General features: G+C 30.2%; 1 protein-coding gene across 2 annotated transcripts in view; it reads right to left on the reverse strand.

The window, feature by feature from the left end:
* Nucleotides 1–12,986, reverse strand: part of LOC142238937 (semaphorin-2A-like) — a 525,466-nt gene extending 512,480 nt beyond the window's left edge. For both annotated transcript variants that reach the window (XM_075310669.1, XM_075310668.1), the window contains exon 1: nt 12,559–12,986. The gene's annotated coding sequence lies outside the window, so the exon portion shown is untranslated. The remainder of the gene's footprint in view (nt 1–12,558) is intronic.
* Between the last annotated feature and the right edge of the window lie 4,383 nt (nt 12,987–17,369).

Raw genomic sequence — 17,369 nt, forward strand, 5'->3', positions numbered from 1 at the left:
CTAAGTGGTACTTAAATTTTTCAAAGAAATACAATTTTGACAAAATTTTCTATAGAAATACATTTTTGACAAAATTTTGGAAAAATTTTCTTTAGAAATAAAATGTTGACAAAATTTTCTATAGAAATAAATTTTTGACAAAATTTTCTATAGAAATAAAATTTTGACAATTTGACAACAATTTTGACTAAATTTTCTATAGAAATAAATTTTTGACAAAATTTTCTATAGAAATAAAATTTTGACAAAATTTTCTATAGAAATAAAATTTTGACAAAATTTTCTAGAGAAACAAAACTTTGTATAGAAATAAAACATTCATAAGAACAAAATTTTAAGACACAAATTTTGAAAAAAATATGGTATATTACTTAAACATGTTTATTAACTTTAAAAACTGGTAATAGAGATAAAATTTGACAAAATTTTCTATAGAAATAATTTTTTGACAAAAATTTTGTATAGAAATAAAATTTTGGAAACATTTTCTATAGTAATAAAATTTTGGAAATATTTTCTATAGTAATAACATTTTGACAAAATTTTCTATAGTAATAACATTTTGACAAAATTTTCTATAGTAATAAAATTTTGGAAATATTTTCTATAGTAATAACATTTTGACAAAATTTTCTATAGAAATAAAATTTTGGCAACATTTTCTATAGTAATAACATTTTGACAAAATTTTCTATCGAAACAAAACTTTGACAAAATCTTCTAGAGAAACAAAACTTTGACAAAAATAAAATTTTGGCAAACATTTTTTATAGAAAACCTTTGACAAAATTTTCTGTAGAAATAAAATTTTGACAAAATTTTCCATAGAAATAAAATTTTGACAACATTTTCCATAGAAATAAAATTTTGACAACATTTTCCATAGAAATAAAATTTTGACAAAATATCCTATAGAAATAGAATTTTGGCAAAATTTTCTATCGCAATAAAATATTGACAAAATTTTCTATAGAAATAAAATATTGACAATAGATATAAAATTTTGGCAAAAACATTTTATAGAAAATCTTTGACAAAATTTTCTATAAAATTAATACTTTGACAAAATTTTCGGTAGAAATAAAATTTTACAAAATTTTCCATAGAAATAAACTTTTGATAAAATTTTCCATAGAAATAAAATTTTGACAAAATATCCTATAGAAATAGAATTTTGACAAAATTTTCTATCGCAATAAAATGTTGACAAAATTTTCAATGGAAATAAAATTTTGCCAAAAAAAATTGTATATAAATAAAATAGGTTCAGATTTAGATATAGCTCCCATATATATGTTTTTCTGATTTCCACAAAAATGACAAAATACCAACATTTTCCTTGTAAAATCGCCACTGCTTAGTCGAAAATTTGTAAAAATGACTCTAATTTTCCTATACTTCTAATAGATATATATCGAGCGATAAATCATAAATAAACTTTAGCGAAGTTTCCTTAAAATTGCTTCAGAGTTAAATGCTTCCCATATTTTTTTACTAAAATTGTGTTCCACCCTAGTGCATTAGCCGACATAAATTTTGAGTCTATAGATTTTGTAGAAGTCTATCAAATTCTGTCCAGATCGAGTGATATTTAGATGTATGTATTTGGGACAAACCTTTATATATAGGCCCCAATACATTTGACGGATGTGATATGGTATCGAAAATTTAGATCTACAAAGTGGTGCAGGGTATAATATAGTCGGCCCCGCCCGACTTTAGACTTTCCTTACATGTTTAAATTTAAAAACTGGTAATCACCAATGTCAAACTAAGAGATACTTAAATTTTTCGAAGAAATAAAATTTTGACCAAATTTCCTATAGAAATAAAATTTTGAAAAAAATATCGATAGAAATAAAATTTGCCACATTTTCTATAGAAATAAATTTTTGTCAAAATTTTGGAAAAATTTTCTATAGAAATAAAATGTTACAAAATTTTTTATATTTATATTTATTATATTTATTAACTTTAAAAACTGGTAATCACCAATGTCAAACTAAGTGATACTTACATTTTTCAAAGATATACAATTTTGACAAAATTTTCTATAGAAATAAATTTTTGACAAAATTTTGGAAAAATTTTCTTTAGAAATAAAATGTTGACAAAATTTTCTATAGAAATAAATTGTTGACAAAATTTTCTATAGAAATAAAATTTTGACAATTTGACAACAATTTTGACTAAATTTTCTATAGAAATAAATTTTTGACAAAATTTTCTATAGAAATAAAATTTTGACAAAATTTTCTATAGAAATAAAATTTTGACAAAATTTTCTAGAGAAACAAAACTTTGTATAGAAATAAAACATTCATAAGAACAAAATTTTAAGACACAAATTTTGAAAAAAATATGGTATATTACTTAAACATGTTTATTAACTTTAAAAACTGGTAATAGAGATAAAATTTGACAAAATTTTCTATAGAAATAATTTTTTGACAAAAATTTTGTATAGAAATAAAATTTTGGAAACATTTTCTATAGTAATAAAATTTTGGAAATATTTTCTATAGTAATAACATTTTGACAAAATTTTCTATAGTAATAACATTTTGACAAAATTTTCTATAGTAATAAAATTTTGGAAATATTTTCTATAGTAATAACATTTTGACAAAATTTTCTATAGAAATAAAATTTTGGCAACATTTTCTATAGTAATAACATTTTGACAAAATTTTCTATCGAAACAAAACTTTGACAAAATCTTCTAGAGAAACAAAACTTTGACAAAAATAAAATTTTGGCAAACATTTTTTATAGAAAACCTTTGACAAAATTTTCTGTAGAAATAAAATTTTGACAAAATTTTCCATAGAAATAAAATTTTGACAACATTTTCCATAGAAATAAAATTTTGACAAAATTTTCCATAGAAATAAAATTTTGACAAAATATCCTATAGAAATAGAATTTTGGCAAAATTTTCTATCGCAATAAAATATTGACAAAATTTTCTATAGAAATAAAATATTGACAATAGATATAAAATTTTGGCAAAAACATTTTATAGAAAATCTTTGACAAAATTTTCTATAAAATTAATACTTTGACAAAATTTTCGGTAGAAATAAAATTTTACAAAATTTTCCATAGAAATAAACTTTTGATAAAATTTTCCATAGAAATAAAATTTTGACAAAATATCCTATAGAAATAGAATTTTGACAAAATTTTCTATCGCAATAAAATGTTGACAAAATTTTCAATGGAAATAAAATTTTGCCAAAAAAAATTGTATATAAATAAAATGTTGACAGAATTTTCCGTAGAAATAACATTTTGACAAAATATCCTATAGAAACAGATTTTTGACAAAATTTTTCTATGGCAATAAAATTTTGACAAAATTTTCTATAGAATTTTGACAAAATTTTCTATAGAATTTTGACAAAATTTTCTATAGAAATAAAATATTGACACAATTTTCTATAGAAATAAAATTTTGACAAAATATCCTATAGAAATAGAATTTTGACAAAATTTTCTATCGCAATAAAATGTTGACAAAATTTTCAATGGAAATAAAATTTTGCCAAAAAAATTGTATATAAATAAAATGTTGACAGAATTTTCCATAGAAATAAAATTTTGACAAAATATCCTATAGAAACAGAATTTTGACAAAAATTTTCTATGGCAATAAAATTTTGACAAAATTTTCTATAGAATTTTGACAAAATTTTCTATAGAAATAAAATATTGACACAATTTTCTATAGAAATAAAATTATGACAAAATATCCTATAAAAATAGAATTTTGATAAAAATTTTCTATCGCAATAAAATGTTGACAAAATTTTCTATAGAAATAATATTTTGACAAAATTATTTTTATACCCACCACCATAGAATGGTGACGAGGGTTTAATAAGTTTGTCATTCCGACGAGTTCGAAGATGGGCTATATCGGTCCAGGTTTTGATATAGTCCCCATATAAACCGACCTCCCGATTTGGGGTCTTGGGCTTATAGAAATCGTAGTTTTTATCCAATTTGCCTGAAATTTGAAATCTACAGGTATTTTATGACCATAAGGAGGTGTGCCAAAAATGGTGAGTATCGGTTCATGTTTTGGTATAGCCCCCATATAGACCGATCTCCCGATTTTACTTCTTGGGCTTATAGAAACCGCAGTTTTTATTCAATTTACCTGAAATTGGAAATCTAGAGGTATTGTAGGGCCACAAATACGTGTGCCAAAAATTGTGAGTATCGGTCCATATTTTGGTATAGCCCCCATATAGACCGATCTCCCGATTTGGGGTCTTGGGCTTATAGAAACCGCAGTTTTTATCCAATTTGTCTGAAACTAGAAATCTAGAGGTATTTTAGGGCCACAAATACGTGTGCCAAAAATTGTGAGTATCGGTCCATATTTTGGTATAGCCCCCATATAGACCGGTCTTCCGATTTTACTTCTTGGGCTTATAGAAACCGCAGTTTTTATTCAATTTACCTGAAATTGGAAATCTAGAGGTATTGTAGGACCACAAATACGTGTACCAAAAATTGTGAGTATGTTTTGGTATGGTCCCCATATAAAACAACCTCCCAATTTGGGGTCTTGGGCTTATAGAAACCGTAGTTTTTATCCAATTTGTCAGAAATTGGAAATCTAGAGGTATTTTCGGGTCATAAAGAGGTGTGCCGAAAACGTTGAGTATCGGTCCATATTTTAGTATAGCCCCCATAATAACGATCTCCCGATTTAACTCCTTGGGTTTCTAGAAACCGTAGTTTTTATCTGATTTGCCTGAAATAGTAAATATTCTGGCTCACAAAAACGTGTATCGTATTAAGTTTTTATAGGTCCATTTGGTAATGCCTCCATATAGACCGACTTCACTTCTTGAGGGTGTAGAAGGCGCACTGATCATGAAAATTGCTTGAAACTCAATGTAAAATTTCCAGATTTTACTTCTACAGATTTAAGATTTCAAATCAAGACGTTGTTTTATAATTTTCTTGCACACTTACAAGAGATGTTAATGATTCCTCTAAAACTCAAACAAAAATGGTTCTTATAAATCCAGAATCTGATATAGTCCTCATAGGTGAAATCTTTAAATTTATCTTTGGGAAGTGTTCTCAAGTCCTCAAGCCCTCCTGAAATTTCAAAGGAAACCCTAATATTTGGTTCATGGTGGTGGGTATTTAAGATTCGGCCCGGCCGAACTTAGTGCTGTATATACTTGTTAAAAATAAAGTTTTGACAAAATTTTCCAAAGAAATAAAATTTTGACAAAATTTGGATGAAAAGCTTCAATTTAAGATTTTTTCAATTTTCAAGATTTTTGTTAAAATTTTCTTCAAATATTGGTAGATTATTTTTGGCACGAGTGGCAACAGTAACTGAGGAGTAACTTCATTGCATTTTTTCAGGCCCGTTTGAATTATGAAAATAAACCCCAAGTTTCTTTTTAAGATTGTGCTGAGTTTGCAAGTGGGACTTCTGGGATTTGTCAATTATGGCAACTATACACATCTTGATGTCCTGAATATCACTGATTCGCATTAGATTTTTTACTGGAAGGCCTTCGACCACGATTTAGGACTTTCTCCTATGGACATAAATCCAAAGTGGACTAAAGCAATTGCCAAGAGATTCGTACTGAGTAACACATATCTTTTTTCTAATACTTCACAGTTTTTCCATCAGTTTCATTTTCACATGGTCTTTTAAATCTAAAGAAAAAATGATAACTAATTTTATTTTGGGGTCTATTTTCATACTTCAGTTACATTTTTTAGGGCTCATATTCATTAAAATGCGCAGCCCCATATCAGTGGATCTATTTCATTTGGATTTTGGGACTCCTTTTTCCACTTGAAAATATCTCATCCCACTGTGCACACATAAACACTGCTGGTAGTATTCTTTTCCCTAAAGCCTGATCTACTCGTTCAATAAATAACATACATGTGGAAAACCTGTTGTTTGCGAAATGTAGAATATGTTTTTGCTGCGCGATTTGTCTTTAAGCATTGGCGAGAATACACTCGATTTTAAAATTAAATTAAGTTTTTGGTGTGTTATTCGACCAGAAGCAACAATTGTACATGCAGCAGTTGTTTAATCTGATGCTGGTCACAGGGGAATTTCACATAATCCGATAAAAATGATATATAGAGGTATGCAAAAATATGCAAGAATTTTATGTTGTATTTTCCAATAATCCAGCACCGATAACACATACTTGGGATAATTTAAGTAACAATATTAAAATGTGAAAACTGTTCCACTTCAGATATAGGTTCCATATAAATACGGGTACTGACAAGGCTGATTGCGACCAATATATCTGGTAGGATCATTTTCATGCATAGCAAAGCTGTTAACCATGTCAACGATTTGATTTTTTTTAGAAAAAAGAAAAATAAATTTAATCTCTTAATGTTTCTTTTGTGTAAAGATACCAATTTTTAAGTTGTATCTTCTAACTCCTTCTTTGAAAAGTTTATGGACTTTAGCCAAGGAGAATTTTTTTTCGCGCGTCTTCTATGCTAAGCAAAATCGGCATTAGTATTTTATAAAGACTAGAGTTGAAAGCAATCGATTTTTGGAAATTGAACATTAAAATAAATAGACTTTAATTTTTTTCACTAAAGGCCTATTTGTGCTTTGATATCCTTCCTTGCCACACGATTATTGTTATAATCTACCAAAATTAAAAAAAAAAAAAAAACAAGTATATACGGCCATAAGTTCGGCCAGATCGAAGCTTATGTACCCTCCATCATGGATTGCGTAGAAACTTCTTCTAAACACTGCCATCCACAATCGAATTACTTAAGTTGCGGTAACGCTTGCCGATGGCAAGGTATCTTAAAACCTCCTAACACCATCTTCCAAATTGTATGTAAGTCCATACGTGGTATATATTAAATCAAAAATGATCGATCGTATATAATTCAGTTTGACAAAGTAGACATAAAATTTTGACAAAATTTTCTACAGAAATAAAATTTTAACAAAATATTCTATAGAAATAAAATTTTCACAAAATTTTCTATAGAAATAAAAATTTTGACAAAATTTTCTATAGAAAAAAAATTTTGACAAAAATTTTTACAGAAATAAAATATTAACAAAATTTTCTATAGAAATAAACTTTTGACAACATATTCTATAGAAATAAAATCTTGGTAGATTAATTTTGGCTCGAGTGGCAACCATGATTATGAACCGAAACAAATTTGAACAAAATTTTCTATAGAAATAAAATTTTGACAAAATTTTCTATAGAAATAAAATGTTGATAATGATGAAAATTTTATTATGAACCGAATAAAATTTTAACAAAATTTTCTCTAGAAATAAAATTTTGACAAAATTTTCTATATAAATAAAATTTTGGTAGATTATTTTTGGCTCTAGAGGCAACCATGATTATGAATCGATATGGACCAATTTTTGTGTGATTGGACCAATTTTGGTATGGTTGTTAGCGACCATATACTAACACCACGTTCCTAATTTGAACCGGATCGGATGAATTTTGCTCCTCTAAGAGGCTCCGGAGGTCAAATCTGGAGAACGTTTTATATGGGGGCTATATATAATTATTGACCGATATTAACCAATTCTGGCACGGTTGTTATTGATCATATACTAACACCATGTTGAAAACTACAACCGGATTGGATGAAATTTGCTTCTCTTGGAGACTTCGCAAACCAAATCTGGGGATCGGCTTATATGGAGGCTATATATAATTATGATCCGATGTGGACCAATTTTTGCATGATTATTAGAGACCATATAACAATATCATGTACCAAATTTCAGGCGGATCGGATGAAATTTGCTTCTCCTGAGGCTCCGCAACCCAAATCTGGGGATCGGTTTTTCAATAATTTGTACCATTTATTTAAAGCTTACTCTGTTTTTACTTTTTTAAAACAAAAAAAATTAAATTTACCCATTAAAAATAAGAAAAAAACGAGTTATAAATAATTGAATAAAAAGAATTTCCTGTTTAGTTGAAATAAAGAACATCTTTGGAAATACATCTTTTGGTGCTTTTAAAGTTGTGTCATTGGAAGAACTTCCAAAATTTTTTGCTGGGAATGGACTTAATAGTCTAAGTGAAACTTAATCGGGCTGCCACCAAAAATGTCCTCCCAAAGATTTTCTTTATTTTAACTGAACAGGAAGTTCATTTGGGTCAATTTTTATATAACACGCTTTTTTCAAATTTAAAATTTTATTGTTTCAAATAGGTTAAAAACAGATTAAGAATTAATAAAATAGTGCACATTATTTAAATTTTGCCGGAAAAATGCTAGATCCTTTGTAGAAAAATTGCGATTTTTTGAAAATTTTGATGTCAAACGTTCCAAACAAGCGTTATAATGCATTAAAAATCATAAAAAATTTTAAAAATTATTTATTGGTCAAAATATAAAAAAATTGCTTAATTCACATCCAAAACACTGGATTCGCATGACAAGCCCATGTTGAATTCATCGCTTCTGCGTCAATTTTGCACCACTTCCAGATCCAAAAAGAACATTTTCACTACTTTTTTGGCTACGCTTTTTTTGCGTTATATATAGCCCATCCCCAATCACAAAAAAAATTGATCCATATCGATTCATAATCATGGTTGCCACTCGAACCAAAAATAATCAACCAAAAGTTTATTTCCATAGAACATTTTGTCAAGTTTTTATTTCTATAGAAATTTTTGTTAAAATTTCATTGCTATAGAACATTTTGTCAAAATTTTATTCCTACAGTAAATATTGTCAAAATATTATTTCTATAGAAAATTTTGTTAAAATTTTATTTCTATAGAAAATTTTGTTAAATTTTTTTTTCTATAGAAAATTCTGTCAAAATTTTATTTCTATAGAAAATTTTGTCAATCTGAATTATATACATATTTAATCGGTCTTTTCTAATTTAATATATATGTTACCACGTATGGACTTACTTACAATTTAGAAGACGGTGTTAGGAGGTTTTAAGATACCTTGCCATCGGCAAGCGTTACCGCAACCCAAGTAATTCGATTGTGGATGGGAGTGTTTAGAAGAAGTTTCTACGCACTCCATGGTGGAGGGTACATAAGCTTCGGCCTGGCTGAACTTACGGCCGTATATACTTCTTTTTTTTTTTTTATACCCTCCACCATAGGATGGGTGGTATGGTATATTAACTTTGTCATTCCGTTTGTAATCATCGAAATATTGCTCTAAGACCCCATAAAGTATATATATTCTGGGTCGTGGTGAAATTCTGAGTCGATCTGAGCACGTCCGTCCGTCCGTCCGTCTAACTTCCGAACGAAACAAGCTATCGACTTGAAATTTTGCACAAGTAGTTGTTATTGATGTAGGTCGGATGGTATTGCAAATGGGCCATATCGGTCCACTTTTACGTATAGGCCCCATATGGTCCGAATTTGACTTGCGAATCCTCTAAGAGAAGCACATATCATCCGATCCGGCTGAAATTTGGTACATGGTGTTAGTATATGGTCTCTAAAAATCATGCAAAAATTGGTCCACATCGGTCCACTTTTACGTATAGCCCCCATATAAACGGACCACTAAATTTGGCTTGCGAATCCTCTAAGAGAAGCAAATTTCATCCGATCCGGCTGAAATTTGGTACATGGTGTAAGTATATGGTCTCTAACAACCATGCGAAAATTGGTCCACATCGGTCCATAATTATATATGGCCCCCATATAAACCGATCCCCCGATTTGGCTTGTGGAGCCTCTAAGAGAAGCAAATTTCATCCGATGCGGCTGAAATTTGGTACATGGTACATGGTCTCTAATGACCATGCAAAAATTGGTCCACATCGGTCCATAATTATATATAGCTCTCATATAAACCGATCCCCCGATTTGGCTTGCGGAGCTTCTAAGAAACGAAAATTTCATCCGATCCGGCTGAAATTTGGTACATGGTGTTGGTATATGTTCTCTAATGACCATGCGAAAATTGGTCCATATCGGTTCATATAAATCAATTCCCAGATTTGTCCTCCGGAGCCTTTTGGAGAAGCAAAATTCATCCGATCCGGTTGAAATTTGGAACATGGTGTTAGAATGTGGTCTCTAACAAACACGCAGGAATTGGTCCATATCGGTCCATAATTTTGCAACGTGTTGTAAGTATAAGGCGGCTAATATCCATGCCAAAATTGGTCCGTATCGGTCTATAGTTATATATAGCCGATACCCAATCACACAAAAATTGGTCCATATCGGTTCATATTCATGGTTGCCACTCGAGCAAAAAATAATCTACCAACATTTTATAGAAAACATTGTCAAAATGTTATTTCTATAGAAAATTTTGTCAAAATTTTATTTCTATAGAAAATTTTGTCAAAATTTTATTTCTAAGAAAATTTTGTCAAGATTTTATTTCTATAGAAAATTTTGTCAAAATTTTATTTCTATAGAAATATTTTCCAAATTTTATTTCTATAGAAAATTTTTTCCAAGTTTTACTTCTATAGAAAATGTTGTCAAAATTTTATTTTGTCAAAATTTTATTTCTATAGAAACTTTAAACTTAATTATATACGTATTTAATCGGCCTTTTTTAGTTTAATATATACCACGTATGGACTATGTGGTATATATTACGGTGTTAGGAAGTTTTAAGATACCTTGCCATCGGCAAGTGTTACCGCAACCCAAGTAATTCGATTGTGGATGACAGTCTTCAGTAGAAGTTTCTATGCAATCCATGGTGGAGGGTACATAAGCGTCGGCCTGGCCGAATTTACGGCCGTATATACTTGTTCTGTAATACAAATGTCGAAGAAATTATTCAATTTTATAATTTTTTTTTTTAATTTTACCTTTCGCCTGGACGGAAATTTGTAAGCCAACACACTATCCACTGGGCTACGTAGCTGTTATAGTCACCAATAGACAATTATCGTTATATGTTAAGTTATATTTATATAGCATAGTTTGCAGTGCCCACGAGCCGATGCAAACAAAACATTATTCAACAGAAACAAATAATTTTTGGGCATGTGGAGCAGTGGTTAGCATGTCCGCCGTGCATGCAAAGGGTCCTGGGTTCAATTCCTTTATATTTATATTTATATATTATTAAATTAAATTTTTACAATGAAACTTCGAAATGTGTGTTATTAAAGATTTACAGTCAGAAAAGAAAAGTGCTTGATATAAACGAAATGGACTGAGCTTTTGGATAAAATATTATTTTTTTAATTGCAAAAATAACAATTTTTTAACAAAAAAATGGTTTTGGCATAAACGTTTGAAATTTTCGAAGAAATTCAGAAACTTTACCAAAAAAAGAACATGTGTGTGAAGATAAATTCGAATTTGAAATTTGCGGCAAAAACTTAGCCGAGACACAAAACAGCACCAAAAATTATTTTCAAATTCGAATTTTGGATTTCAAATTCGAATTTGAATTTTTAGTATTTGGCTTATTATTTAAAAACTAAGCCGCGTGCGATATAGAGACTAGGCTCATTGGAAAGGGCTTGAGCTCAGCTTTCATACCCACGAAAGTCTTCATTAGAAAAGTATTTGTGAAAAGGGCAAATTGGAAAATAAAATTTTCAAAAAATTTTCAAAATGAGTCCACTGTGCCAAAATTAAGCCGCGTGCGATATAGGGACTAGGCTCATTAGAAAGGGCTTGAGCTCAGCTTTCATAATCACGGAATTAAGTTGGCTCTAAAATGACCATGTTTTCACGTTTTCTTTTCTTTTTTTTTAAGCAAATAAACTTTTTCAATTGCTGCTTTGGATCGAGTTTTGCCACTAAAATGAAAAATAATTTTAGCGCAAAACTCGAACTTAAAAGTGTTCGTCAACTCATCTTGGACTACTTATTAAGGAAGGAACTAAAATTATTTTTATTTTTTTTTCTGAAGATCCCTTTGTAATTTTTATATATTGTGTTTAAAAATTGTGCCCGAAACACATTTTGTTTATATCGGAACATATGAAAAACATATTTTTCTAACAGTGTATATATGGGTATCACAAGATTTGTGTGGGCATAGCCAATTTCAGCATAGGACGACATATTTCTAAAATATATATAAGACACTCCTAAAATTTATTGTTCGTATCGGACTTGATTTAGATGTAGCTCCCACATAAATGTGTCACCAAATAAACAAAAAACTTAAAAAAAAAACATAATTTATTAACGGAACTTTTTCATAGGGTAAAATGTTGCAACATCTACTGTATTTGCAAAATATCAGGCAAACCGATGCCTAAAAAGATGACTTTCACCCTATGACAAGCCCATATAAAATTCATTGTTTCATTCCACCACTTCCAGATTCACAACGTACATTTTCATTGCTTTATTAGCTACCCTGTTTTATTGGTAGTTGATTTATCCTTCGCAATAATATTTTTTCCGTGTATGCACTGTAAAGTGCTGTAAACGAGTTCATTATTACTTATACATATAACAAAAATTGTTTAGTCTTTTTTCCATGATCAATGAAGCTCTTTCGGCAAAATGAGTGATTCATAACTTGAAACTGACAGTTGCGTGATATTTAAATTACCTTGAAATGGTTGAAAACACTATGTGCCTTTAAGGTTTCTTTGTGCTGACTAGATGTGACTCCATTTAAAAACTTAAGGAACTTCACAAGCTTCTGCAAGCGTTTGCATTGAAATGAATTTCAAAATATTCAGTAATAGTGCAAGATTTCTTTTACAATAATCACGTCTAAATTTTTAAATGTAACTTTTTAACTTTTCGTTGCACTTACATATTTTTTTTTTCAAATATTTATTTTTTTTTAAGCTTGTAAAATATTGCATTAATGTAATTTTATTTAATTTTTAGAATATTTAAAATCTCCATTATTTATCATAGACCACAAAAGTCGCAACATTAACGCAAAATTGCCTCAAAACAGACCGTATGCATTTTCTTGTGAAACTACTTCAGAGCCAGTTTCATTTTCCGTTCAAACGTACCGTTCGTTTTGCAATATCCGCATAAACTGTTTGGTATTTCACTTATCGCATCTTCATCATGTCCCTACCGAGTGAGATTGTTTCTTTCTGTTCTGTTTTGTTTTGCTGGCCGGCAAACTCGGCTCTTAGTCTGAATGTGGTGGCTCCCATTCCATCTCCCCGGGTTGTCATGCTCCTCCAATACCCCCCATACTTTCGGCTGCTGGTAGGGAATTGCATCCAGCCAAACTGGTTTTTCGTCTCAGATCCTAACAAGTACCAGTTGTTCGTTTGTTTCTATTCCCTCTCCCCACCAAAACCTTGCGGTATATGCAAACCCCCTCGCCCATATACGCATTCATATGCAAACAGGCAAGCATTCAGATGGGCCATCCATTCTTATGAATATGAACAGCAGCAAGTGTTGGCTTGGCTGGATTTCATTCGGTTTCACTTCTTTGCATTGAATTGAATTTGAACGAGAGTTGTTTGAGTTTGCTCCCCGTTCGCCAATTTGCTGTTCATACTGGGTTTTGTTTAAAAATTAATGCCCAAAAAGACAGCAAACTCTCGTTGCTTTGCCTTGTCTCTCGTAGGGGGACTGAAAGCAAAACACACAAAACAAAAAACCGGTATGGGAGAGCAATTTCATCGCTATGTACTAAATTGTGTCCTTTTTGGATCTGGCAATGCTATGAGAACAGTTTTGCCGGTTATTCGCTTTGTTTTGATTGTTATGCGCATGCCAGGAGAGCGAAAGGGAGAAAGACGAAAAAGAATTAAGAGAGCTTGCATATGAAATGTTAAAATTAACAGAAGTATTCAATGGAGTTTACAGAAAGACAAAGTCACTCACAATAATAAATATGAAAATTAGATAGGTTCGATTAATAACATCAAGAGTAACGGAATTTTTCCAAACTAGGCAATTCAAAAATTATTCTGGTATCGAAATTGAGATTTGCAAGAAATAATCAAGAAACAAGTAGATACGGCCGTAAGTTCGGCTAGGCCGAAGCGATGGATTGCGTAGAAACTTCTTCTAAACACTGCACGCAAAGAAAAAAAACGTTTGGAAAACGTGTACCGAAAACGTTTTTCTTTTGTTAGAGTTTTTTGAATTGCTTAGAAAAGTATACACTTTTATCACCACAAAAATTCGATTGGTACAAAATTTTTATTTTTTCAATAAAAAAAGTTATTTTTGAACCAAAAACACAGTCCATTTCGTTTATCTCAAACACTGTTCTTTTCTGACTTTAGGTCTTTAATAAGACACGTTTTAAAGTTCATAGTAAAAATGTAATATATTAGAATGTAATGTTGAACATTTTTTCGGAATCTTCCGACCATATCTGGAATATATGTAAAAAAAAACTTTGGTCAAAGCAGGGATCGAACCCACGACCCTTGGCATGCAAGTCGGCCGTAGCAACCACTGCTCCACGGTGCCCAACTAAATGTATTTTTCTGTTAAATACACTTTGTTTAATCTGCCCGTGGGTGCCGCAAGTTATGCTATATAAATATAACTTATATGGGTAATTGTCTATTGATGGCAATAACGGCTACATAGCTCAGTGGATAGTGTGTTGGCTTACAAATTGCATGGTCCGCGGCTCGATTCTCCGTCCAGGCGAAAGGTAAAAAAAAAAAATTTAAAATTTATAAAATCGTATAATCTCTTCTACATTGTTTGTATTACAGAAAAAGGTGGTAAGAAATAAAAAACATCGTGGAAGTGAGAAAGATATGAGGGAAAATGCAATTAGCCAGAACAAATTTTTTTTTGAGTTAGTCTTTATGGAATTGTTATTACATCCTGGAAAAGAATAAACGTTTATCACAAAAAGTATATACTTTTCTTCCAAATTTCAACGAAAAGCAAATGAGAAACGAACTTTGTCTAAAATTTCGTTTGGGAGGAAAGAATTATTTTTTTGCGTGTGCCATCCACAATCAAATTGCTTGGGTTGCGGTAACGTTTGCCGATGGCTAGGTATCTTTAAACCTCCTAACACCGTCTTCTAAATTGTAAGTAAGTCCATACGTGATATATATTAAATTAAAACAAGTATATACGGCCGTAAGTTCGGCCAGGCCGAAGCTTATGTACCCTCCACCATGGATTGTGTAGAAACTTCTTCTAAAGGTATCTTAAGACCTCCTAACACCGTCTTTTAAATTGTATGTATGTCCATACGTGGTATATATTAAATCAGAAAAGATCGACCAACTACGTATATAATTCAGTTTGACAAAATTTTCTATAGACATAAAATTCTGACAAAATTTTCTATAAAAATAAAATTTAAAAAAAAATTTTTATAGAAAAAAAAATTTGACAAAATTTTCCATAGAAATAAAATTTTAACAAAATTTTCTATAGAAATAAAATTTTGACAAAATTTTCTATAGAAATAAAATTTTGACAAAATTTTCTATAGAAATAAAATTTTGACAAAATTTTCTATAGAAATAAAATTTTGGTAGATTATTTTTGGCTCGAGTCTCAACCATGATTATGAACCGAATAAAATTTTAACAAAATTTTCTATAAAAATAAAATTTTGACAAAATTTTCTATAAAAATAAAATTTTGAAAAAATTTTTTATAGAAATAAAATTTTGACAAAATTTTCTTTAGAAATAAAATTTTGACAAAATTTTCTATAGAAATAAAATTTTGACAAAATTTTCTATAGAAATAAAATTTTGACAAAATTTTCTATAGAAATAAAATTTTGACAAAATTTTCTATAGAAATAATATTTTGGCAAAATTTTCTATGGAAATAAAATTTTGACAAAATTTTCTATAGAAATAATATTTTGGCAAAATTTTCTATGGAAATAAAATTTTGACAAAATTTTCTATAGAAATAATATTTTGGCAAAATTTTCTATGGAAATAAAATTTTGACAAAATTTTCTTTAGAAACAAAATTTTGACAAAATTTTCTATAGAAATAAAATTTTGACAAAATTTTCTATAGAAATAAAATTTTGACAAAATTTTCTATAGAAATAAAATTTTGACAAAATTTTCTATAGAAATAAAATTTTGACAAAATTTTCTATAGAAATGAAATTTTAACAAAATTTTCTATAGAAATAAAAATTTATTTTTGGCTCGAGTGGAATCCATATAGACCAATTTTTGTGTGATTGGGGATCGGCTATATATAACAATGGACTGAATAGTCTAAGTGAGTCTGAAACTTAATCGGGCTGCCACTTTAACCTAACCATAGACCGATATGGACCAATTTTGGTATGGTTGTTAGCGGCCATATACTAACACCACGTTCGGATCGAATGAATTTTGCTGCTCCAAGAGGCTCCGGATGTCAAATCTGGAGAACGGTTTATATGGGGGCTATATATAATTATGGTCCGATATGGACCAATTCTGGCATGGTTATTAGTAACACCATTTTCCAAATTTCAACCGGATCGGATGAAATTTGCTTCTCTTAGAGGCTCCGCAAGCCAAATCTGGGGATCGGTTTAAATGGGGGATATATATATTATTCTGAACCGATGTGGACCAATTTTTTCACGGTTGTTAGAGACCATTTACTAACACCACGTTCTAAATTTGAACCGGATCGGATGAATTTAGCCCCTCCAAGAGGCTAGGGAGGTCAAATCTCGAGAACGGTTTTTATGGGGGCTATATATATTAAATATGGTCCGATATGGACCAATTTTTGCATGGTTGTTAGAGATCATATACCAACACCATGTACCAAATTGCAGCAGGATCGGATGAAATTTGCTTCTCTTTGAGGCTCCATAACGCTCCATCGGATGAAATTTGCTTCTCTTTGAGGCTCCGCAAGCCAAATCTGGGGATCGGTTTATATGGGGGCTATATATAATTATGGATTGATGTGGACCAATTTTTGCGTGGTTGTTAGGGACCATATACCAACACCATGTACAAAATTTCAGCCGGATCGGATTAAATATGCTACTCTTAGAGGCTCCGCAAGCCAAATCTGGGGGTCAGTTTATATGGGGGCTATACGTAAAAGTGGACCGATATAAGTTTCAAGTCGATAGCTTGTTTCATTCGGAAATTAGCGTGATTTCAACAGACGGGCGGACGGACATGTTTAGATCGACTCTTTTGCTATTTAAGATTCAGAAAATTGAAATTTATTGCGAAAACTGAGTACAAAAAAGGGTTTTTATATGTCACCTCAATATAAGTTCTTGTGGAGTGAAAATAATGCCCATCTCTAAAAGATCGTTGTGGGATGTAATTAAAAATAATGACTTAGATAGAACTTAGAAGAACTTCCAAATGTGTTTGCTGGGATATAACATTGTTGCTTTACATATTGGCTACCCTTTATATATGATAATACATTACGAGAAGAATTTTTCAAAGACAATCATGGCAT

Source organism: Haematobia irritans, chromosome 5 (assembly GCF_050003625.1).
Source record: "Haematobia irritans isolate KBUSLIRL chromosome 5, ASM5000362v1, whole genome shotgun sequence".
In the NCBI taxonomy this organism is placed as follows: domain Eukaryota; kingdom Metazoa; phylum Arthropoda; class Insecta; order Diptera; family Muscidae; genus Haematobia; species Haematobia irritans.